Source organism: Erinaceus europaeus, chromosome 21, assembly GCF_950295315.1.
Source record: "Erinaceus europaeus chromosome 21, mEriEur2.1, whole genome shotgun sequence".
Classification (NCBI taxonomy): Eukaryota; Metazoa; Chordata; class Mammalia; order Eulipotyphla; family Erinaceidae; genus Erinaceus; species Erinaceus europaeus.
In genome coordinates, this window is record NC_080182.1 from 44,284,218 (window position 1) to 44,309,665 (window position 25,448).

General features: G+C 40.5%; 1 long non-coding RNA gene across 2 annotated transcripts in view; it reads right to left on the reverse strand.

Annotated features, from left to right (window-relative positions):
* The window catches only part of LOC132535328 (uncharacterized), a 349,906-nt gene that overhangs the window by 139,883 nt on the left and 184,575 nt on the right, over positions 1 to 25,448 (reverse strand). The gene's annotated exons all lie outside the window — the stretch shown is intronic.

Genomic DNA, 25,448 nt, shown 5'->3' on the forward strand with positions numbered 1-25,448 from the left:
GCCAAATACCACAATCCCGATTGGTGTCCTCCTCCCTTTAATCTCCCTTATGAAATCAATTAAACAAGATGTTCTCTTTAACTTAAAAGCTATTAATCAGAGAACCAGTACACACTTTTGATAAAAATTTAATGATTTGTTTCTTTAAAACTGTAAAATGTACCGTAGCCCAGAAAAAAAAATTTCAAAGATTTTTCTCTGTGAGGCGGCTGGTAAACTAAGCCCACCTGTTCCACCCACACAGCCAATCACGGCACAGAGCTCCTGCTCCACAGATTGGCAAAGACTGCAGTCAATCATTCCCTAGCCACAAACGCCCCTCCTGGGGGGGGGGGGTAGATAGTCTGTGAGTTAGGAATCCAAAAACCAAAGCGGTTTTTCAAAGGGAAATTTTTCCTTTCACCAAGAATGTATGTTTTAAGTCTGTGCTAACCTTGTTTTCATTAGTGTGTGTTAACACCTAAGTAACTAAAGTTTGTTTTAAGTTTTAAATAAGATTTAGTTAAGCTAAATGTGGTTTTAAAGATCCCGACTCATAGAGTTGGCACACCTTTACCAGAGTAAAATATAAGACAGTTTCGTCCTTCTGATAGCTAATATCAGCATCAATTCATTAGTTAAAAGATTTTCTGAGAAAAAAAAAAAAAAAGATTTTCTGAGATATCTAGGCATGGTAAAATGCCTCTATAGTCTCTCTCACTCTTGTGAGAATTGTAAATATTACCAGCACCCCAATACCAACTGCCACTGTTTGTTAATTTGTTAATTCCATCGTTGAAATGGCTCCTGGGAGAAAAGAGTTCTGCCAATATTTTCTTCTAAGCATGTGATAGTTTCTGGTCTAGAATCCAAATCCTTGATCCACTTGGAATTACTTTTGTATTTGGTGAAATAAAGTGGTTCAGTTTCATTCTTCTACATGTTTCAACCCATTGTTTCCAACACCATTTGTTGAAGAGACTCTGCTTTCCCTATTTAATAGTCTGAGTGCCTTTGCCAAAGATTAGATATCCGTAGGTGTGGGGGCTCATTTCTGGGCTCTCAATTCTATCCCACTGGTCAGTGTGTCTATTCATGTTCCAGTACCAAGCAGTTTTGATGACAGCAGACCTATAATACAGTTTGAGATCTGGGAATGTGATGCCTCCAGTTCTGTTCTTTTTTCTCAAAATTGTTTTGGCAATTCTAGGTCTTTTCTGGTTCCAGATAAACATTTGTAGCATTTTTCTTATTTCTTATTTCTTTTTTTTATTTAAGAAAGGATTAATAAACAAAACCATAAGGTAGGAGGGGTACAACTTCACACAATTCCCACCACCCAATCTCCATAACCCAGCCCCTCCCCTGATAGCTTTCCCATTCTCTATCCCTCTGGGAGTATGGACCCAGGGTCATTGAGGGTTGCAGAAGGTAGAAGGTCTGGCTTCTGTAATTGCTTCCCTGCTTCTTGTTCTAGCATTTGCCCTTCTTCTGTAGCCAGTCAACAGCGTCAGGTTGAGCCTGATGTAAAGTTTCGAGACCTCCTTTGAATCTGGAGAGGTGGCAGCCGCTGAACATGGGCGTTGACTGGTCGGTCCATACTCCCAGTCTGCCTCTCTCTTTCCCTAGTAGGGTGTGTCTCTGGGGAAGCTGAGCTCCAGGACACACTGGTGGGGTCTTCAATCCAGGGAAGCCTGGCCAGCATCCTGGTGGCATCTGGAACCTGGTGATTGAAAAGAGAGTTAAAATACCAAGCCAAACAAATTGCTGAGCAATCATGGATCCCAAGCTTGGAATAGTGGAGAGGAAGTGTTAGGGAGGTACTCACTGCAAACTCTAGTGTACTTCTGCTTTCAGGTATATATTTTGCAGTAGTTTATGGATACGTGTGAACATAAGCTCTCTCTCACAGAAACTGGTGTATATCTATACAAGATACTGGATACTGTACAGCAAACTCTAACAAAAGGACTTTTCAAAGTTAACCCAATTACCAAATAATGTGATGATAACATTAACTATCGATCGTCTTTTTGAACCCTAAGACAGCAGGAACCTCACATCTCCACTATAGAGCCCCTATTTCCCCCAGTCCTGGAACCCTTGGATAGGGCCCACTTTCCTGTATGCCTTTCCCAATCCATATCAAATAATATTGCATCCGCCGATCACAACCTAACCAACACAATGATTGCCACCTCAACATGCTTCACCTCAGACTGTGTCCAGCGACTTCACGTGTGGAATGACAACCCTTCAGCTTCATTACTCGGGTGAGACCTTTCCTTTTATAGTACACTCTAATTTCATCTCAGGTGGTTCACTTTCTAACAAAGTCCCATTTGTAGCATTTGTTCTATTCTCCTAAAAAATGTGCTTGGGATCTTGATGGGGATAGCATTAAATTTGTCAATGGCTCTGGGTAATATATTCATTTTGATGATGTTAATTCTACCAACCCATGAACATGGAATATCTTTCCATTTCTTTGTGTCTTTTTCAATTTCCTTGAGTAGTGACTCATAATTTTCAGTATACAAGTCTTTCACTTCTTTGGTTAGGTTTACTACTAGATATTTTATTGTTTTATTTGCTATGGTAAAAGGAATTGATTTCTGGATTTCAATTTCTTCTAGTTTAGTGTTTGCATAGAGGAATGCCACTGACTTTTGAATGTTAGTTTTGTAGCCTGACACTTTACACTTTCCAAAAGCTTCTTGCTGGACTCCTTAGGTGTTTCTGTGTATACTCTCATGTCATCTGCAAGTAGGGAGAGTTTGACTTCTTCTCTTCCAATCTGTATGCCTTTAATTCCTTGCTCCTGCCTGATTGCTATGGCAAGAACTTCCAATACTATGTTGAATAGTAATGGTGATAGTGGGCAGCCCTGTCTAGTACCTGATCTGAGTGTAAATGCTTCCAGTTTTTCACCATTGAGTATGATGTTGGCTGTAGGTTTGCTATATATAGAATCCACTATCTTGAGGAATTTTCCATCTTTTCCCATTTTTTGTAGTGTTTTGATCATACAGGGATGTTGTATTTTGTCAAAGGCTTTCTCTGCATCTATTGATATGACCATGTGGTTTTTGGTCTTGCTTTTGTTAATGTGGTGGATCACATTGATTGATTTACATATATTAAACCAACCTTGCATCCATGGAATAAACCCCACTTCGTCATTATGAACAATCTTTTTAATATACTGCTGTATCCAGTTGGCTAGAATTTTGTTCAGTACTTTAGCATCTATGTTCATCAGAGATATTGGTCTGTAGTTTTCTTTTTTGGCTGTGTCCCTGTCTGCTTTTGGTATCAGAGTGATGTTAGCTTCATAGAATCTGGCAGGGAGTATTCCAGTGTCTTCAATCTTCTGGAAGACTTTTAAAAGTAGAGGTATTAGTTCTACTTTGAAGGTTTTGTAGAATTCATTTGTAAAACCATCTGGCCCAGACTTTTATTTTTGGGGAGATTTTTGATAACTGTTTCAATTTCATTAGCTATGATGGGCCTGTTCATGTTATCCACTTCTTTACTTAGTTTTGGAAGTTGGTAGGTATCTAGGAAATCATCCATTTCTTTCTGGTTCTCTAGCTTGGTGGCATATAGTTGTTCATAGAAGCTTCGCATGACAGGCTGAATTTCTCTGGTGTCTGTTGTGATATCTCCTCTTTCATTTACTATCTGATTTATTTTGGTCTTCTCCTTTTTTTGTTTTTTTGAGTCTGGCTAAAGGTTTGTTGATTTGTTCACTCTTTCGAAGAACGAACATTTACTTTCGTTGATCTTTTGGATGGTGTTCTTATTCTTGATGTTATGTATTTCTGCCCTAACTTTAGTGATTTCTATCCTTTTGGTTACTTTAGGGTTCCTTTGTCCTTCTTCTAGGTCTTTAAGATGTGCAATCAGGCTTTTATTTGTGCTTTTTCTTGTTTCCTAATGTGTGCTTGTATAGCTATGAACTTACCTCTCAGTACTGCCTTAGCTGTGTCCCAAATATTTTGATACCTTGTGTCTTCATTTTCGTTGAAGTTTCAAATATTTTGATTTCTTCCTTGATTTCCTCTTTGACCTAGAGTTTGTTAAGAAGTATACTGTTGAGCTTCCGCATTTTGGGACTGTTACTAATCTTTTGTTGATTGTTAAGTGTTAGTTTAATTCCACTGTGGTCTGAGAAGATGCTTGGGATGATTTCAATGCTATTGTATTTGCTGATGATGTCTTTGTGTCTATCCTTGAGAATGACCCATGTGGATCTGAGTAAAATGTGTATTCCAGTTTCTTGGGATGAATGACTCTGAAAATGTCCAATAGTTCTAGTTTATCTATCTCTTCATTTAGCTCCCTTATGTCTTTACTGATTTTATTCCTGGATGATCTGTCAAGTTGAGAGAGTGGGGTGTTGAAGTCCCCTACTATGATTGTGTTACTGTTAATATATTGCTGTAGCTCTTTCAGTAGAAGTTTGATGTATTTAGATGGCTTCTCATTGGGTGCATAGATATTAATAATTGTTAAGTCCTCTTGATTGACTGATCCTCTGACCATTAAGTAGTGTCCATTCCTATCTTTTTAAATTTTATCTATTTTAAAGTCTATCCTGTCAGATAAGAGAATAAATGTTCCTGCCCTTTTTTGTGGCCCATTGGCTTGTATGATAGTTTTACATCCTTCTACTTTAAGTCTGTGTTTGTCTTGTTGAGTTAGGCGGGTTTCCTGTAAACAGCATAATGTTGGGTTGTATTTTCTGATCCATCTTCCTACTCTGTGTCTTTTAATAGGTGAATTCAGGCCATTGACATTTATTGATATTAAAGATTGAAGATATTTTAACGCCATTCTTGTAGAGTTTTAGAGTGTTTTGATATATGTCCTATTTGTGGTGGTCTGATTGTTTATAGGAGACCTTTCAGAACTTCTTTCAGGGCAGGCTTGGTGATAGTTGATTCCTTCAACTGTTGCTTGTCTGAGGTTTTGATGCCTCCATCTAGTCTGAAAGACAGTCTAGCAGGATACAGTATTCTTGGTTAAAAGCCTTTCTCATTGAGCACTCGATAGATATCTTGCCATTCTCTTCTGTCCTGTAGTGTTTGTGTGAAGTCTGCTGCTAATCTTGTGGGTTTTCCTCTATAGGTGACTGTTTTTCTCGTGCAGCCTTCAGGATCCTTTCTTTAGCCTTATTCCTTTCCATTCTAAATATGATGTGTCTTGAAGTTTGGGTTAATTCTGTTTGGGACCCTCTGGGCTTCTTGAATCTTTATGTCTTTGATGTTGTCTAGACTAGAGAAGTTTTCAGCCATTATTTCTGAAGAATGCTTTCTTCTCCTCCCTCTTTTATCTTCCTCTGGTAAGCCAATAATGTGTATATTGTTTCTTTTGAAGTCATCCCATACATCTCTATTGTTGTTTTCAGCATCTCTTAATCTTGAGATAGTTAGTGTTTTCTTCCAGAGTCTCATTTGTTGTTCCTGTATTTCTGATTACAATTCTTTCAAACTCTTTACTCATTCCTGTTATTATTTCCTTAGCTAATGTTTGGATGTTGAACTCGTTATTTTGTGTTTCACCCTTTGGGGTGCTTTTAGCTGGACTCTTGTCCTGGCTAGTTTCTCCAATATTTCTTCTTGTTGGTTTACCCATTTTATATATTATGTTATGAGTTCCCTCTCTTAGTACTTTTCAAATTACTGATCACTATTTCCTGGATTGACTCTTGTCTAAGTAAGGTAATTAAAGGGTTCAAAGTGGTGGAAGTTAACAGTTGTTTCAATAGTATTTTAATCTCTGAGTTGGAGCTCAGTGATTTAAAAGCCTCTTTTTTTTTTTTTTCCTTCTCTGTAGGCTATGGGAGCCTGAGGGCTTCTAAGTATTAGTAGGCTTCTTCCAGTTCAGACAGTGTAAAGGGAGAGATTTTTGGAGATGGACAAGATAACCGGAAGTGGGATGACCACTCGTGGGAAATTTCTCTTTTCCAGACTGGGTCGATCTTAGCACGTCCAACTTGAGTAGGTGACTGGCCACTTATTTTGGAGATACGGGAGGATGGGAGACGGGAGGGGGTTGGCTACTGGCACCCAGCCTGTGAAGAAGCTTCCAGGCCTTCCTACTTGAGTGGGTGAAGTTCAGACTTTCCGTGAGTTGTTGCCAGCCGGCTTGGCGTGCTGCATCCAGGGAGGCAATGAGATGGTCAGCCACATCTGGGTCACCCAACTCATCATATTTCTTTAGTAGTTGCTCGCATTCAGCATCAAGACAAGGCATATAGTTAGCACGTTTCCCACGAGGAATGGCTTGGGAAGCTGCTTTGAAGATGGCTTGGCGGAAGCGCCTGTAGGAATCTTCAGAGGGGATAGAGTTAATTGGAATTGCAGGAAGAGATTTGTTGGTAAGATCACTGAACAGACACCAGTTTGCTTTCCTGTTGTTGAGGCGGTCTGGTGTCGGGCTGCACCTTGGAGAAGAGAGCGGACGTCCAGAGCAAAGGGGTACACAGATCTTTATTATAGGATGGGGGGGGAGGTTTGGTTCAGACCACGTGGAGCCAGCCAGCAATGGCCGACCACGGGGGGAGAGCAGGGAGCGAGACCTCAGAGAGGGACAGCCTACAACGTGGGACCGGACCTGTGCAACTCCCAGATAAGTGAAGACTTTGCCTACCTATGCACTATGGTCTTCTCTTCTACTTATGAAGAGGTTTGCCAAAGCCTCTACTGTTTCATCATGAGACAGTTACTCTGTCTCTGGAACATTTTGCTCTGGGCCAAACTTTGTTTCCCTGACCGGGAACTTTGGTTTCTTATGACCAGGATCATACAGCTTGGGAGATGCACGGACATTTCTCCTTGGACTTTCTGGATTCCCTCTCCCATGTTTCCTGAGGAAAAGGACTACATTTTGCTCCGGGCCACAGTTTGGTTCTTTATGACTGTGATCGTAGACCTTGGGATATGCATGGGGATTTCCCCTGGAACTTTCTGGACTTCTTCTCGAATGTTTCCCATGGAGGACTACTCTAATTTGAAGAACATTCTCGAGTACCTTGGCAGTTCCCAAGTATGGAGACATGTGGTTAGTTCTACTCTCCTGATTGGATTCTTTCTTCAATGGGAAGACGCTTTTAAAAATGGGTGCCTGAAGCAATCCAGCAGGAACAGTCAGAAACACCCTAAATGGAATTTCGAGGAGCTTTTTGGACTAGGTCGCCCTCCGGGGATTCTTAATCCTACATGGTGAGATCTTGATAATCTGGTTCAAGTTGTGTTTCATAAGAGAATGATTTGAATGACTGAATTTTTGTTTGACATTGACTTAAAAAAAAAATGCTGGACGCAGCCATGATTTCTAGAGACATCCAGAAACAATCCAAAAAATTGTTTTTTCCCTCCTTTGATTTCTCTTTTACATCTTGACATGAATCTGAAACGTTTAATCCTGAAAACTGTATGAGTTATGGGTGGGGCAGATAGTGCAATGATTATGTTAATTATTCTCATGCCTGAGGCTTTTAACCGTGGTTCTTCTGTTTACCTTTCCACATTTTATTGAGTTTAAACTGTTTAAACAACCTTAAAATCATACTAGAAAGGACTTCCAATTATAATGGAGTTATCAATTATAGTAAACTTCTAATCTGCTACAAGTTTTGTTCAACAAGTAAGTGAATTTCAGCTGTCAAAGTCTTCACATGAAAAAGCATCTACTCAAATGGAATTCCTGGAAATCCATTTGGATCCGGTTCTCTGACATCGCCCCCGGAAACCAGTGATGAGACCTGGCACGACCTGAAGAAACAGATTCACAGACTCCAAAGATCACTCTCTACAGAAAAGCAGAATTCAGGTGGCCGACATTCCCCATCGAGACAGACATACAGCGTTTCATCCCTTGGCATTTTCTTCTGTGGTCAGCTACTTTGGACTGACACCTCCATCGGACTTACTGGTACACACTGCTGTGTTTCTCAAAGACTAACTTCAGCCAGTTGCCTTGAAACTTTATAGACCATGTCCCCTCGCCTGCAGGCTCTGTCCCAGAGGCAGAAAGCTCCCCCTCCTTATTAGGTTATGCCCACAGAGGCATGAAGTGCCCCAAGAGGCAAGAGATGCCCCCAGAGGCATGAAGCATTCCCAGAGGCAAGAAATGCCCTTTCGCCTGCTAGGCCTTGCCCTTTGAGGCAAGAAAAGCTCCACTTGGCATCACACTGGTTATTGCTGCTCGCCTATTTTGTTTTCCATGTTATATGCCAGTTCTTTTGAAAACGCCTGTACGATATACGTTTCTGTTCACCCCATAATGGCCATTAGTTAAAAAGAAAGGGGGAATTGTTGGTATGCATGAGACCCCTTCTGTATCATTTGGTTTAAATCCCCCCTGCTTAACACTATTTTATTTACATAACCACTGTTAACAAGTTCCACCCTCCCTCCAGGGCATTTGTGGCTCAGTGATAGGATTCTTGCCTAATCTGCCCCCTCTTTGTCACACTCTGATTTTCACCAGTCACTTTTCTCTCCACCCTCTCTATGTCACATCCTGTTTCCACCCTACTTGGGAAGTATATATAAAGACAGCATTGTGAGTTTTAGAGTACTTTACCTTTAGTTTAGCTCAGCTCGGCTTAGATTGTGCTGCGTCCTGCATGAATAAAGAGATACTGCCTACAGCTCAACTATGAGTCCCTGGTCGTCTGTTACCTGCCTGTGAAGCCAGCCCAGCGAAAACAACATAGCCCATTGAAAACAACACTTTCCGAAAGTTCCATCTTAGTTTCTCCGAGCACAGAATCAGTGGGAGCTGGAGACCAATGTGGATGATAGCTGGGCGGTGATGACTGTGTGGGAAGATCTTGAGAACTTGTCTCGTAGCGGGAAAGGCTTGGCCATTGACTGTGCTAATCCAGCACAGGTCAGGTGACGAGTCTTTATTCCATCTAGCACTGTGAAAAGAGCCTGGCTGTTTGGGATCGTATAATAGGGAGAGGTCATTCGCTGAAGCCCACTTGGCTAAGATAGAGCCATCAGCATGAGTGGAGGAATATCCCCAGTCTTGGTGATGACTATTAAAGTCTCCAACATAAACGGCTGGGTGATTCGGGCTAGGCAGGACCTCATTAACCCATGAGGCACTGGGAGGCTTATATACATTGACGAGCTGAATAGTTCCAATAATAATGGAGTCGTAGAAGGTCAAAGAGGCTGTATGATAAACGTCCACAAGACACGATTTGGCGTAGATGGCTCGGCCGTGTTTAGGATGGAGATTATAGCATATTAAATTGAATCCACTGATGGTGAATCGAGCAGCTTCATCGACTGCTATATGTGTTTCTTGTAGGCAGATGACATCTGCCTGATGCTGAATCGCCAATTGACCAATAAGAACGCGTTTGGCAAAGGACAGCCCCTCAACATTAAGTTGGAGGACTCGAAGAGCAGGACCAACAGCTTGAAAGCTGGCAGGAGCTGCTTGTTGCTGGCTTTGAAAGTGACTGGGATCCATGTGGATTCAGTCAGCTAGGAAGGATCGTCAGTTTCCCCAATGAATGGTACTCACGAGATGCACCACGGGAAGGTCGATCCAATGCATCCCACTTTGAAGAGGGTTAAACCGCTTTGAAGAGGGTTAAACCGGGAACAGCTGCTGGCTATGATAACATCACCCCAGAACTCATTCTTAACCTGGGCCCCGCGGCAAAGAAGTGGCTCGCTTCATTCCTGTCCCACATCTTGGAATCTGAGTCTATGCCCAAAATTTGGCATCTTGCGAAGATTATAGCGGTTTTGAAACCAAAGAAAGACCCAACACTGGCCGCCAGCTATAGACCAATTTCTCTCCTCTCCGTGTGTTACAAACTCCTTGAGAGGCTGCTTCTGTCACGTATTTCTCCTCTTACAGAGAAATTCCTATCACCCGCCCAGGCTGGTTTCCGCCCAGGAAGATCTACCTGCGAACAAGCCCTGGCCCTCTCAACTTACATTGAAAATGGATTCCAGAAGAATTTAAAGACAGGTGCTGTCTTTGTTGATCTCATAGCAGCCTATGACACAGTCTGGCACCGTGGTCTCCTGGTCAAGATCTCAAGATGCCTGCCTCCATGGGTGGACAACACTATATCGTTTCTTCTCCAAAACAGAAGATTCTGGGTGCATCTGTTTGACAAGTCTAGCAGATGGAGACTTGTCTCAAGTGGCCTCCCATAGGGCTCTGTTCTGGCTCCTACGCTATTTAATATTTACATCAATGACCTCCCAGAAACTTCTTCAAGGAAGTTCATCTATGCTGATGGCATCTGTTGTGCAACTCAGGCATCCAAGTTTGACATCCTCGAGGAAACACTCACGAAAGACATGTCTCTGATATCTGATTACTGTAAAAAATGGCGACTAATTCCTAGCACTGCAAAAATGGTATCATCTGTTTTCCATCTACACCATGCCTCGGCCTTGCGTGAGCTTAATGTGCAGCTTGGCGATACGAGAATCCGGCATGAAGCCCAGCCAGTCTATCTTGGCGTTACTCTCGATTGCACTCTGCCATTTCACAAACATCTCATAAAAACTGCAGCAAAGATGGGCGCGAGGAATAACACCATTGCAAGACTGGCCAGCTCCTCATGGGGCGCAAGCGCTTCCACACTATGATCATCATCTCTGGCATTATGCTATTCCACTGCAGAATACTGTGCCCCAGTATGGTTCCGTAGCCCCCATGTCCACTTGGTCGATTCCAAATTATATTCCTCCATGAGGATAATTTCTGGAACCATCCCGGTTCCATGGCTGCCAGTTCTTAGCAACATCACCCCGCCAGATATTCATCGGGATGCGGCATCATCTAAGTTCATTTCCCACGTCTATGCTCGACCGGACCTGCCAATATACTCGGATATCTTCGCCCACCCTGTTCCACGCTTGACATCTCGTCACCCAATCTGGTTCCCTACGCCTACACTGAACTTCTCTGTTCCAGTCTCTTGGAAACAGAGCTGGTAGTCAGCTGAGGTAAAGAACAAACACTTCATCACAGACCCCTGCAAGCGTCAACCCGGCTTTGACCTAGAACGTTATGATTGGGCTCTCCTCAATCGCTATGGAACAGGCCATGGCCAGTGCACCGCTATGTTCCGTCGCTGGGGAGCTACAGACAGACTATGACCCACATAGTCAACGACTGCCACCTTTCCAGATTCATAGGAGGTCTCGAAACTACATCAGGCTCAACCTGATGCTGTTGACTGGCTACGGAAGAAGGGCAAACGCTAGAAGAAGAAGAAGTAGGCTTCTCAACTTAATCACTGACTCCTGACCAAGAGATAAGGCAGTGTGTGGCAGAGATAGTCCGGTGGTTATGCAAAGAGACTTTCACAGCTCCACAACTATGCCACCGAGGTATAGGTCTTCTCCTGAATTTCCCGGTTAGATCTCTGTCCCCCAGTGTCCCTCCCTACTGCTGCTCCAGATTCTGAGGGCAGTAGCAATAGAGACTCAGGGTTGCACTTGGTGAGTCTCCAGGGAGTCCTCTCCTCCCTTCAGCTGTCCTCTTGTTGGTGGAACAGACTGGAGGTGGTGTCTCAACTGATAAACCGCCAGGCTGTTTTCAGCCACTTCATCTCTCCCTAGGCTCCCCTCTGTCACCAGCCACGTGTGTTTGCACTCACCAGTGCTTTGGTGGGTTCCTGTAGTCATTCTAGTTCTGTCTTGTTTCAGTCCCAGGTGGTCTCCTTTGGTATACCTAGTTGATCTGGGAGAGGAGAGGAGAGGAGAGGAGAGAAACAGATCTGCTTCTGCTCGTAGCCCTACCTCTGGAAGTCTCTGCTTGGTACATTTCACTCCTTAAATATTTTAGAAGACCAAGTTGGGCAGCAATATAAAATAATAGCTATAATGATTATTTCATGATTTGAGGAATAGATGCAATATTAGGTTGAGAAAATATCAAAAAATAGCTATGTGCTAATTATATAAGATGTGTGCTTATTTTGACAAAGACAGAAGGTACTATATAATGTGAGTTACCTGTGGCCATATTGAAATCAGTGATAATTGATTAATAATTTATAAAAGTCCTTAATTTTTTTCTTACCTATAAGTTTAAGCAAAAGAAGACAAATTTTACACCATGACTGTTTCTTAGGAATTAACCCATCTAGGGGCCTGCTGGTGGCACACCTGGTTGAGTGCACATGTCATAATGCACAAGAACCCAGGTTCTTGCCCTCAGTCCCCACCTGCAGGGGGAAAGCTTTGCGAGTGATGAAGCAGGGCTACAGTGTCTTTCTGTCTCTCTCCCTATCTGTTTCCTCCTTTCTCTCAATTTCTGGCTGTCTCTATCCAATAAATAAATGAATATAATAAAAAAATTTAAACAATGTATTGTTTAAAAAAGAATTAACACATCTAGTGGCTCTACAACAATCTAGTCTAACATGTCATGTGAAATTCATATTTCTTGTTTTTCCTTTTTATTTCTTTTTTAATTTATAAAAAGGAAACACTAACACAACCAAAGTATAAGAGGGCTACAACTCCACAAAATTCCCACCACTAGAACTTCCTATCCCATCTCCTCCCCTGATAGCTTCTCTATTCTTTAACCCTCTGGGAGTATGGACCCAAGGTCATTATGGGGTGCAGAGGTAGAAGGTCTGGCTTCTGTAATTGCTTCCCCACTGAGCATGGGTGTTTGCAGGTTGATCCAGAATCCCAGATTCTCTCTCTCTTTCCCTAGTGGGGCAGGGCTCTGGGGAAGCAGGCTCCAGGACACACTGGTGGGGTTTCTGTCCAGGGAAGTCTGTTTGGCATCATGGTAGCATCTGGAACTTGGTGGCTGAAAAGAGAGTTAACATATAAAGCCAAACAAATTGTTGAATAATCATGAACCAAAAGGCTGGAATAGTGCAGATGAAGAGTTGGGGAGAGGGAGTCTCCATTTTGTTGGTAGCTAGTAGGCATATTTTTGTTTTATTCCAAAGGGCCCATGACTATACTATTTTTTTTCTCCTTTCCTTTCCTTGAGCCTGTAACCTGATATGTAGGTGGATCCAAGTTATTGTCTGGGGAGATGATTTCATGGCTGGAAAAAGGACCAGAAAGCTGGATTAGGGAATAGAGTAGCTCCCTAATATGGGAAAGGGATATAAATATTGGTGACTGTAAACCCCATCTATTAATATGATCTGGGGCCTATATTCAGCTTAGGAGCCTATGTGACCTCTGCATCCCTGTAGATATGAGCTCACATTCTGAGCTCACATTTAAAATTTTTAAAAGAAAATACTGTTTTAAAAAAAGAATTAACACATGTAGTGTAACATGTCATGTGAGGTTCATATTTATTGTTTGATTTTCTGTCTGAAAGGAGTATTGACTAGCCTGTTATTCTGTTACCATCATTGCTTCCCTTTAGTCTATTAGTATTTACTTTATTTTCTGGTTCTCCTATATGGATAAACATGTATATTTAGTAGGACAGGTAGAAATTCAGAGGAGGGGAGTCGGGTGGTAGTGCAATGGGTTAAGCGCACGTGGTGCAAAGCACAAGGACCAGCATAAGGATCCTGGTTCGAGCCTCCGGCTCCCCATCTGCAGGGTAGTCATTTCATAGGCAGTGAAGCAGGTCTGCAGGTGTCTATCTTTCTCTCCCCCCTCTGTCTTCCCCTCCTCTCTCCATTTCTCTCTGTCCTATTCAACAATGACGACACCAAGAACTGCAATAAAACAACAAGGGCAACAAAAGGGAATAAATAAATAAAATAAATATTTAAAAAAAAGAAATTCAGAGGAGAGGGAGAGAAAAACCTGCAGCCCTGCTTTACCAATCATGAAGCCTCCCTCTTGCAGATGGGGCGAGGGCTTGAACCTGGCCCCTTGAGCATAGTAACATGTGCACTCAACTTGGTTTTCTACTGCCTGTCCCCTCCTTTAATTTTTTTAAGCATTTAATCCTTAGGAATCTTGATGGAACACTGTATTGGAGTCAGTTTATCTAATTCCGGATCTAAGCACCATAGCTATGACCTCAGAGCAGAGCTGGTCCTGGCTAGAACTTAGTCTCCCAACTTTTTAAAAGCTATTTGATGGGGGTTGTGTGGTAGCACAGTAGGTTAAGTGCACCTGGCCCAAAGCGCAAGGACCAGAATAAGGATCCCAGTTTGAGCCCCCAACTCCCCCACCTGCAGGGGAGTCACTTCTCAGGCAGTGAAGCAGGTCTGCAGGTGTCTATCTTTCTCTCACCCTCTCTGTCTTCCTCTCCTCTCTCCATTTCTCTCTGTCCTAGCCAACAATGCTGATTGAAACCTAATCAATGTAACGAGTGCCACCACAACATGCTTCACTTCAGACTGTGACCAGCCACTTCAGGTATGAAATGACTCTTCAGCTTTATCACTCGAGTGAGACCTTTCCTTTCATAGTATTCTCTAATTCCATTCCAGGTGGTCCACTCCCCAATAAAATCCCCAAACCTAGATATAGTCCAGGTCCCCTGAGATAGAGCATAGATTCACACGTGCCCATAAAGTAGGGGAAAAATATATACCTGAAAGCAGAAGTACACAAGAGCATGCAGGGAATACCCTCCAACACCTCATCTGCACTATCCCAGTCTTTAGGTCCATGATTGTTCAACAATTTGTTTGGCTTTGTATGTTAACTCTCTTTTCAGCCACCAGGTTCCAGATGTCAGCAAGATGCTGACCAGACTTGCCTGGACAGACAACCCCATCAATGTGTACTGGAGCTCCACTTTCCCAGAGCCCCACCCTACTAGGGAAAGAGAGAGGCAGACTGGGAGTATGGATCGACCAGTCAATGCCCATGTTCAGCTGGGAAGCAATTACAGAAGCCAGACCTTCTACTCTCTGCAACCCATAATGACCCTGGATCCATACTCCCAGAGAGATAGAGAGTGGGAAGGCTATCAGGGGAGGGGATGGGATATGGAGATTGGGTTATGGGAATTGTGCGGAACTGTACCCCTCTTATTCCATGGTTTTGTTAATGTCACCTTTCTTAAATAAAAAAAAACTTAAAAAAAGAATCTATTACTGGAACAACAATTAGGAAAGCATCTAGTATTTACACTAGGAAACAATTTTCAACATATTTGATAATGTTAGACTATGGGAACTTGTATACAACCACATACATTACTATAGGTATCTACACATCTTTAATACATTAAACTCATAATTATCTTCAGAGCTTGTTATAACTATGTAGATTACTAAGTAGAAATTAACTGAAGCAAATTAGCTTGAAAAACTAGTTGTTACATTGTCTTTTAGACTTTGCAGGTGGTGGATACCAGAGGGAAGATGACATAATAATTTTGGTGGCAGATGCAGTGAACACATACACACACATACACACACACACACACACACACACACACACACACACACCTCTGCATGCATGAAACTACTTTCAGGAAACCTTATAATTTTTTTAATTGATATTGATGACAACGAGGACACTTAAAAAATAAAATACTCTCTTTGGAAATGACATACTGATCATGACTGCTGAAGGTGGGCTTTACTATATCTTCCTATAAGATCAATTTCAAAGAAACATTTATCCAGTTAGAAGAGAACAACTCAACAACAGATGGAATCCAAGACTTACAAAGGTGAAGGAGGGCTACACACTAGTTAGAAAGGCTGAAACTGACCATGAACAGAAAGTGGCATTACACTATAGTAGGTAGCATACATATAAGCCCTTGAAAGTTCACTCTCCACTGCTCAAGGTCACCAACATGTGTGCCCTACCACTTAATGCACACATAATAGAATGTATTAAATGCCCTTAGGGGCTGGAGAGGTGTGTGTGTGTGTGTGTGTGTGTGTGTGTGTGTAACAAAACTCATATTTTCTTTCAGGATTGAGTCACAGAAGTGACACTTGAGGTTAACTAAATGCTGAAATGAAATGAAATTTTGAAAGGTATTACTTAAATTATGTTGATATGGAGAAACTCTGCACAATACAGACATGAAGAGATGTACACTGTGTATATATGTAACATGGAACACTTCATTAATCTGCATGTTATGCTTGGGCAGGAGCCAGCATAATCCTCTCTGTACTGCTCCAGGGCGCTTTTATGTGCTGCAAAAGCAAGCAATCTACTTACATTTTTAATAAGCTTACTTTTAAAAATATTTTATGTATTTATTTATTATTGCATAGAGGGAGAACTTGAGCAAGGAAGGTGGAGATACAGAGGGAGAGATACAGAAAGACACCTGCAAGCCTGCTTCACAATTGTTAAGAATAAGATGACATTTTTAGTAAGCTATTTGTCTAACATTTTCAAAAAGCCATACTGTTTATGTATTTACATTTTCTGACTATCAGGTATAGTTGACAACTATTAGTAAAAGTAGTAATAGTCACACTAGCAGAAAACAGAGCTGAGTAGTGCCCTGGGGGAGGGGGGGAGAACAACAACAAAAAAAGAAAAGAATCAAGAGATAAAAAAAAAAGGTAAAGAAAAAGAAAAAAACAGGAAAACAAAACCACACAAGATGAAATCTGGACTGAATGTGATACATTGCATCAAAGCTAATGAAGCTGGGCATGGAAGAGAAGAGATGGAACATAGCCTTGAGCTTCAGGTGTTTGAAGGTGGAAAACAGACATATGTATAGGAAAATGTGCCCTTCAGATAATATTCACAGGGAGATGAGAGCCTACATTTACATCAACTCCACTAAAACCCATCAATGGCAAAGTGCACAGCTGTTATAATGATGTTATCTCCCTTACCTCATCTTAGATAGAAAATGAAGGCCAATAACACACAGTTTAAAAGGTTGAAAAAGAATAGAGTTGCTCTTAACAACAGTGACACAAACTCATATTCTTAAAGCAATATGACAACTATTCTGACATCTTTTATTTTTTAAAAAATATTTTTTACTTAATTTTTTATTTCCAAAAAGGAAACACAGACATCTTTTCTATCCACTTACTTATCAAAGTCCTTATGTTCCATTGCAATGGCTTACTTTTTCTTAGCATGTCCATGCTTGGTAGATGGTACTACCCGATTCTTAAAAGCAGAGTGATGACGTTTGCTTTTAGATTTTTCCACTCTGTTCTTTGTTCCCAATTTTTCTTCTTCACCCTTTAATGGAAGCTTGACATAACGGATTATATTAATTCTTTAAAATATAGTTTTATCTGTCAATTTTAATCATTTGACTTGTTTTCTATGATCATGATTTTCTTTTATTTTAAATGTTCTATTTATTTATTAATGAGAAAAATAGGGGGAGAGAGAAAGAACCAGACATCACTCTGGCACATGTGCTGCCAGGGATCAAACTCAGGACCTCCTGCTTGAGAGTCCAAAGCTTTATCACTGCACCACCTCCCAGACAACAATCATGATTTTCATAACTTTAAACTTTCTCTCATTTATTTATTTGCTCCCTCTAGATCACTGGATTTTTTTTCTTTTTAAAAATATTTATTTATTATCCCCTTTGTTGCCCTTGTTTTTCTTTATTGCTGTAGTTACTGTTGTTGTCATCTTTGTTAGACAGGACAGAGAGAAATGGAGAGAGGAGGGGAAGACAGAGAGCGGAAGAGAAAAACAGACACCTGCAGACCTGCTTCACCACCTGTAAAGCAACTCCCATGCAGGTGGGGAGCCAGGGGCTCGAACTGGGATCCTTAAGCTGGCCTTTGAGCTTTGCACCATGTACGCTTAACCTGCTGTGCTACCGCCAGACTCCCCGTTCTTTCTTTTTTTTTTTTTTAATTTATTTTATTTTATTCCCTTTTGTTGCCCTTGTTGTTTTATTGTTGTAGTTATTATTGTTGTTGTCTTTGTTGTTGGATAGGACAGAGAGAAATGGAGAGAGGAGGGGAAGACAGAGAGGAGGAGAGAAAGATAGACACCTGTTGACCTGCTTCACCGCCTGTGAAGTGACTCCCCTGCAGGTGGGGAGCCGGCTTTCTTTTTTTTTTTTTTTTTATACCCCATTACTCCTGGGAAAATGCAGCAGGTCTACTAAACATCTGTGAAAAGTCCTTCATACTTGTAAACAGATCAACTATCAACTGTTCACAACCTAACAGTGTCACCCCCATTTTAATGGAAAGAAGATAAATAATAAACAAAGAACAATCAGTCAGAAGTAGGTGGGGGGGGGCTGCTTCAGGCATGCAAAGGAAGCTTCCTTCTACATTTAGCTAGTCTAGTCTCCCCTAACTTGTACAATAGTGTCTTTTCATCTGAATATTGGGGATTTAAGAAAAAAGTCATATTTTTACCATACAGAACCAGTAAGGGTTCCATAAAAGTCTGTAGCTTAGCAATGAATAATGAGTAGAATGAGTGATTCTCCCTAAGCTTCACATTCCATAGCTATACTCCTGTACAATAGAGGACAGAAAGATTATTATTTGTTTTAGCCCCATTCTATTCTTTTAATAAGATCTCTTAACTAGGAAATCTGGTCAGACAGGCCTAATAGTGATTTGTCAAATGCCCCAAAGCTGGCATTACTAGCATTCATGGGACACCATATGATGGTAGCATTGTACTGGTTAGAGGGAAAAGAAGGACAAGACGAAATTATGGCAGAATGCTATGGGAAGGAAGACATTTGTGTACAAATATAGGGCTATGAGGTTTTTTTCAGATTTCTCATCACAGACTCGAGAGCAATGGAGGAGTGGAAGGACCTATTCAAATTATTAACAGATACCACGACCAGTCACCAAAGCTCTATCTGCCAAATTACCCCTCAATTTGGAGGTGGAATAAAGATCTTTTGCCTCCACAAACTCTTGCCTGTCAAGAATTATTGAAAAGAACAGCACGTGGCAGCAACAACAACAACAACAACAACAAATAAAAAAGAGAGGAAGAAAGAAAAAGAAGTAAATGAATTCAGAATAGATGGGAACACAACAGCAGAAATAGGAAAGCACAAAGAGACAGGAACTGGGAGCACAAGATGGACAGAATGGTACAGTCCAAGGCTGGTGAATTAGGTTAATGGGTGACTGTGAATGAAGTCAAAGACAACTCTACCCTATGGTTTTGTTCACAAGTCAGATATAGAGAATTTAAACTTAAGAAACTTAAATAAAGGGAAAAAAAGACCTTGTGAGAACTACAGTAGTTGTGGTAGGAGAGGTGGGTGAATATAAATTTGGTGAAATAAACTTGGTGAGCTGGCAGTGTAGGACTATGCTCCTGGAGCTATGACCTTCTGAACCATTATCAAATGGCTGATAAAGAAAAGAAGAGAAAAGAAAAGAAGTGGAAAGGAAAGAAAAGAAGAGGAAATGCCATGTTTAAAGACCCAGTTTCAAGCCTTGGCAATTCTTCACAGAGCTTACATTTATGCCAAAAGGAATTACAACTAAGGGCACATTTAATATTTCACTGTATCTAAACTAATGTACTTTGTAATTAATACAAAATGTTAATACGTGCCTGTGGCAAATACACAAAAGTGCACACAGTAATAAGTGCAAGGGCCCTTAAAGATCTGGATTCAAAGCCCTGAAACTCTTCTGGTGGACGGAAACTTCCCAAGTGGGGAAGCAGGTCTCCAGGTGTCTGTCTTTCCTTTTCCCTCGGTCTCTCCTGCCCCTGTCAATTTCTCTATGTCCTATTCAATAAAATGGAAAAAATGGAAACCAGCACCAGCAATAAGCATGGAGACAATAAAATTTATGCATATATATATATATATACACACATATATACATTTTAAGAAATACATTTAAGTTATTTTCACTATACCTTGTGACTTTTCTTTAATGACTTCTTTAGACACCTGGAAAGGATAAATGGTCATTCCAAGTAAATATAAAATCCTTATGGAAAATCATGCTATTATTTTGACAGAAACTTTGCATTTGTAACCAATTTGCAATAAGGAGTTGGAAAACTCAATGACAAAATAAACATTAAGTGATAAAAATACATTTCGCAGTACTAACAAAAACACAGCATTTAACTGTTGAGATAGGCAAAAAGAGAGGAAATTTATGTTACTTCATAATTTGATACAACAGTTTGTCATTTTGATTAAGAATCTATTACTGTGACAGTTCAGTGGTAGCGCAGAGGTCGAGCGCACATGACGCAAAGGCAAGGACCAGCAGAAGGATCCTGGTTTGAGCTTCCCCTCACTGCATTTCTATCTGTACTACAACAAGGACATCAACAACAATGATAATAACTACATCAACAAAACAACAAGGGCAACAAAAGGGAAAAATAATAATAAAAATATATTACTGCAGCAATGGAAACAAAAGGAAATAAATACAAATAAAAAATAAAAAGGAAAGATCTATTACTGGATGGAAAATTAGGAAAGCAACCAGTATTTACATTAGGGTACAATTTTTTTAAAATTCTAAAAAATATTTATTCCTGTGCTTGCCCTCGTTGTTTTATTGTTGTAGTTGTTATTGATGTCATTGTTGTTATATAGGACAGAGAGAAATAGAGAGAGGAGGGGAAGACAGACTGGGGAGAGAAAGATAGACACCTGCAGACCTGTTTCACCGCTTGTGAAGTGACTGACTGCAGGTGCGGACCCAGGGGCTCAAACTGGGATTCTTCCGCTGATCCTTGTGCTTTGTGCCACCTGCACTGAACCCACTGCGCTACCGCCCTACTGCCAGATTACAATTTTCAATGTGTTCGATATTATAAGACTAATGAGAATTTGCAAACAACCACATGCATTACTATAGGTAACTACACATCATTAAATGCATTTTAACCTCATAATGATCTTCAGAGTTGGTTATAATTATGTAGATTGATAAGCAGAAATTAACTGAAGTACATGAGTTAGAAAAACTAGTTATACTTCCAGAGGCGGAGCTACGAGCAGCAGATCGCTTTCTCTCCTCTCCTCTCCTCTCCTCTCCTGGATCAACTAGGAATAACAAAGGAGACCACCAGGACCGAAACAAGACAGGACTAGAATGACCACAGGAACCCAGTAAATCAACCGTGAGTACAAACACGCGTGGCTGGTGACAGAGAGGAGAGAGGGGCATAAGGAGAGATTAAGTGACTACTAACAGTTCAAAAGTTTGTCAGTGGAGACACCATCTCCAGTCTGCTCCACCAACAAGGGGACAGTTGAAGGGAGGAAAGGACTCCCCAGAGACTCACCAAGTGCAACTCTGAGTCTCCATTGCTACTACCCTCAGAATCTGGAGCAGCAACAGGGAGGGACACCAGGGGACAGAGAGCTAACCGGGAAACTCAGGAGAAGACCTATACCTCGGTGGCATAGCTGAGGGGCTATGAAAGTCTCTTTGCATAACCACTGGATTATCTCTGCCACACCCTGCTTTATCTCTTGGTCAGGAGTCAGTGATTAAGCTAAGAAGCCTATTCACAGTTTAAAAGCCCTCAGGCTCCCATAGCCTACAGGGAAGAAAAAAAAAGAGGCTTTTACATCACTGAGCTCCAACTCAGGGATTAAAAAAACTGTTAACTTCCACCACGGTAAACCCTTTAATTAAATTACTTGGTCACAAGTCAATAAAGGCAATAGTGATCAATAATTTGAAAAGTACTGATAAAGGGAACTCATAACATAATATATAAAATGGTTAAAACAACAAGAAAAAATAATGCAGACTCGAACCAGGACAAGAGTCCAGCTAAAAGTCCTCCAGAGGGTGAAGCACAAAACAACGAGTTCAAAATCCAAACATTAGCTAAGGAAATAATAACAGGAGTGAGTAAAGAATTTGAAAAAATTGTAATCAGAAATGCAGGAACAACAAATGAGAATATGGAAGAAAATTCTAATAATCTCATGGTTATTAGAGAGCTGAAAGCTGAAATCTCTGAGCTAAGAAGGCAACTAGCTGAACAAGCTAAAACAGTATCAGAGCAGGGCAACAAAATAGATGAACTCCAGAAAGCAGTAGAAGGCAGAGAGAATAGAATCTATGAGGCTGAAGACAGAATTAGCAAGATTGAGGATGAATTAGAGACAACTAAAAAAGAAGTAAGAGATCTCAAAAAGAGATTAAGAGATGCTGAAAACAACAACAGAGTCCCATGGGATGACTTCAAAAGAAACAATATATGCATTATTGGCTTACCAGAGGAAGAGAGAGAAGGAGAGGAAGAAAGCATTCTCCAGGCCATAATAGCAGAAAATTTCTCTAGTCTAGACAACACCAAAGACATAAAGATTCAAGAAGCCCAGAGGGTCCCAAACAGAATTAACCCAGACCTAAAGACACCAAGACATGTCATACTTAGAATGGAAAGGAATAAGGAAAAAGAAAGGATCCTCAAGGCTGCAAGAGAAAAACAAAGAGTCACCTATAAAGGAAAACCCATAAGATTAGCAGCAGACTTCTCCATACAAACACTACAGGCCAGAAGAGAATGGCAAGATATCTATCGAGTGCTCAGTGAGAAAGGCTTTCAGCCAAGAATACTATATCCTGCTAGACTGTCATTCAGACTAGATGGAAGCATCAAAACCTTCTCAGACAAGCAACAGTTGAAGGAAGCAACCATCACCAAGCCTGCCCTGAAAGAAGTTCTGAAAGGTCTCCTATAAACAATCAGACCACCACAAATAGGACATATATCAAAACACTCTAAAATTCTACAAGAATGGCGTTAAAATATCTTCAATCTTTGATATCAATAAATGTCAATGGCCTGAATTCACCTATTAAAAGACACAGAGTAGGAAGATGGATCAGAAAACACAACCCAACAATATGCTGTCTACAGGAAACTCACCTAACTCAACAAGACAAACACAGACTTAAAGTGAAAGGATGGAAAACTATCATACAAGCCAATGGCCCACAAAAAAGAGCAGGAACAGCTATTCTCATATCTGACACAATAGACTTTAAAAAAGATAAGATTAAAAAAGATAGGGATGGACACTACTTAATGCTCAGAGGATCAGTCAATCAAGAGGACTTAACAATTATTAATATCTATGCACCCAATGAGAAGCCATCTAAATACATCAAACTTCTACTGAAAGAGCTACAGCAATATATCAACAGTAACACAATCATAATAGGGGACTTCAACACCCCACTATCTCAACTTGACACATCATCCAGGCAGAAAGTCAGTAAAGACATAAGGGAGCTAAATGAAGAGATAGATAAACTAGAACTATTGGTCATTTTCAGAGTCATTCATCCCAAGAAACTGGAATACACATTTTACTCAAATCCACATGGGTCATTCTCAAGGATAGACCATATGTTAGGCCACAAAGACAGCATCAGCCTATTCAAGAGCACTGAAATCATCCCAAGCATCTTCTCAGACCACAGTGGAATTAAACTAACACTTAACAATCAACAAAAGATTAGTAACAGTCCCAAAATGTGGAAGCTCAACAGTACACTTCTTAACAACTTCTGGGTCAAAGAGGAAATCAAGGAAGAAATCAAAATGTTTCGGGAGTTCAATGAAAATGAAGACACAAGCTATCAAAATATTTGGGACACAGCTAAAGCAGTCCTAAGAGGGAAGTTCATAGCTATACAAGCACACATTAGGAAACAAGAAAAGGCACAAATAAACAGCCTGATTGCACATCTTAAAGACCTAGAAGAACAAAAACAAAGGAATCCTAAAGCAACCAGAAGGACAGAAATCACTAAAGTTATGGCAGAAATAAATAACATTGAGAACAGGAAAACCATACAAAAGATCTATGAAAGTAAATGTTGGTTCTTTGAAAGAGTAAACAAAATTGACAAACCTTTAGCCAGACTCACAAAACAAAAAAGGGAGAAGACCCAAATAAATCGGATAGTAAATGAAAGAGGAGATATCACAACAGACACTGCAGAACAACTACATGCCACCAAGCTAGAGAACCTGGAAGAAATGAATGATTTTCTAGATACCTACCAACTTCCAAAACTAAGTCAAGAGGAAGTGGATAACATGAACAGGCCCATCACAGCTAATGAATTGAAACAGTTATCAAAAATCTCCCCCAAAATAAAAGTCCTGGACCAGATGGTTTTACAAATGAATTCTACAAAACTTTCAAAGAAGAACTAATACCTCTACTTTTAAAAGTCTTCCAGAAGATTGAAGACACTGGAATACTCCCTGCCAGATTCTATTAAGCCAACATCACGCTGATACCAAAAGCAGACAGGGACACAGCCAAAAAAGAAAACTATAGACCAATATCTCTGATGAACATAGATGCGAAAATATTGAACAAAATTCTAGCCAACCGGATACAGCAGTATATCAAAAAGATTGTTCATCATGACCAAGTGGGGTTTATGCCAGGCATGCAAGGTTGGTTTAATATACGTAAATCAATCAATCTGATCCACCACATCAACAAAAGCAAGACCAAAAACCACATGGTCATATCAATAGATGCAGAGAAAGCCTTTGACAAAATACAACATCCCTTTATGATCAAAACACTACAAAAAATGGGAATAGATGGAAAATTCCTCAAGATAGTGGAGTCTATATATCGCAAACCTATAGCCAACATCATACTCAATGGTGAAAAACTGGAAGCATTTCCCCTCAGTTCAGGTACTAGACAGGGCTGCCCACTATCACCATTACTATTCAACATAGTGTTGGAAGTTGTTGCCATAGCAATCAGGCAGGAGCAAGGAATTAAAGGCATACAGATTGGAAGAGAAGAAGTCAAACTCTCCTTATTTGCAGATGACATGATAGTATACATGGAAAAACCTAAGGAATCCAGCAAGAAGCTTTTGGAAATCATCAGGCAATGCAGTAATGTGTCAGGCTATAAAATTAACATTCAAAAGTCAGTGGCATTCCTCTATGCAAACACTAAGTTAGAAGAAATTGAAATCCAGAAATCAGTTCCTTTTTCTATAGCAAAAAAACTATAAAATATCTAGGAGTAAACCTACCCAAAGACGTGAAAGACTTGTATACTGAAAATTATGAGTCACTACTCAAAGAAATTGAAAAAGACACAAAGAAGTGGAAAGATATTCCATGTTCATGGGTTGGAAGAATTAACATCATCAAAATGAATATATTACCCAGAGCCATCTACAAATTTATTGCTATCTCCATTAAGATCCCAAGCATATTTTTTAGGAGAATAGAAAAAATGCTACAAATGTTTATCTGGAACCAGAAAAGACCTAGAATTGCCAAAACAATCTTGAGAAAAAAGAACAGAACCGGAGGCATCACACTCCCAGATCTCAAACTGTATTATAGGGCCATTGTCATCAAAACTGCTTGGTACTGGAACATGAACAGACACACTGACCAGTGGAATAGAATTGAGAGCCCAGAAATGAGGCCCCACACGTATGGACATCTAATCTTTGACAAAGGGGCCCAGACTATTACATGGGGAAAGCAGAGTCTCTTCAACAAATGGTGTTGGAAACAATGGGTTGAAACATGCAGAAGAATGAAACTGAATCACTGTATTTCACCAAA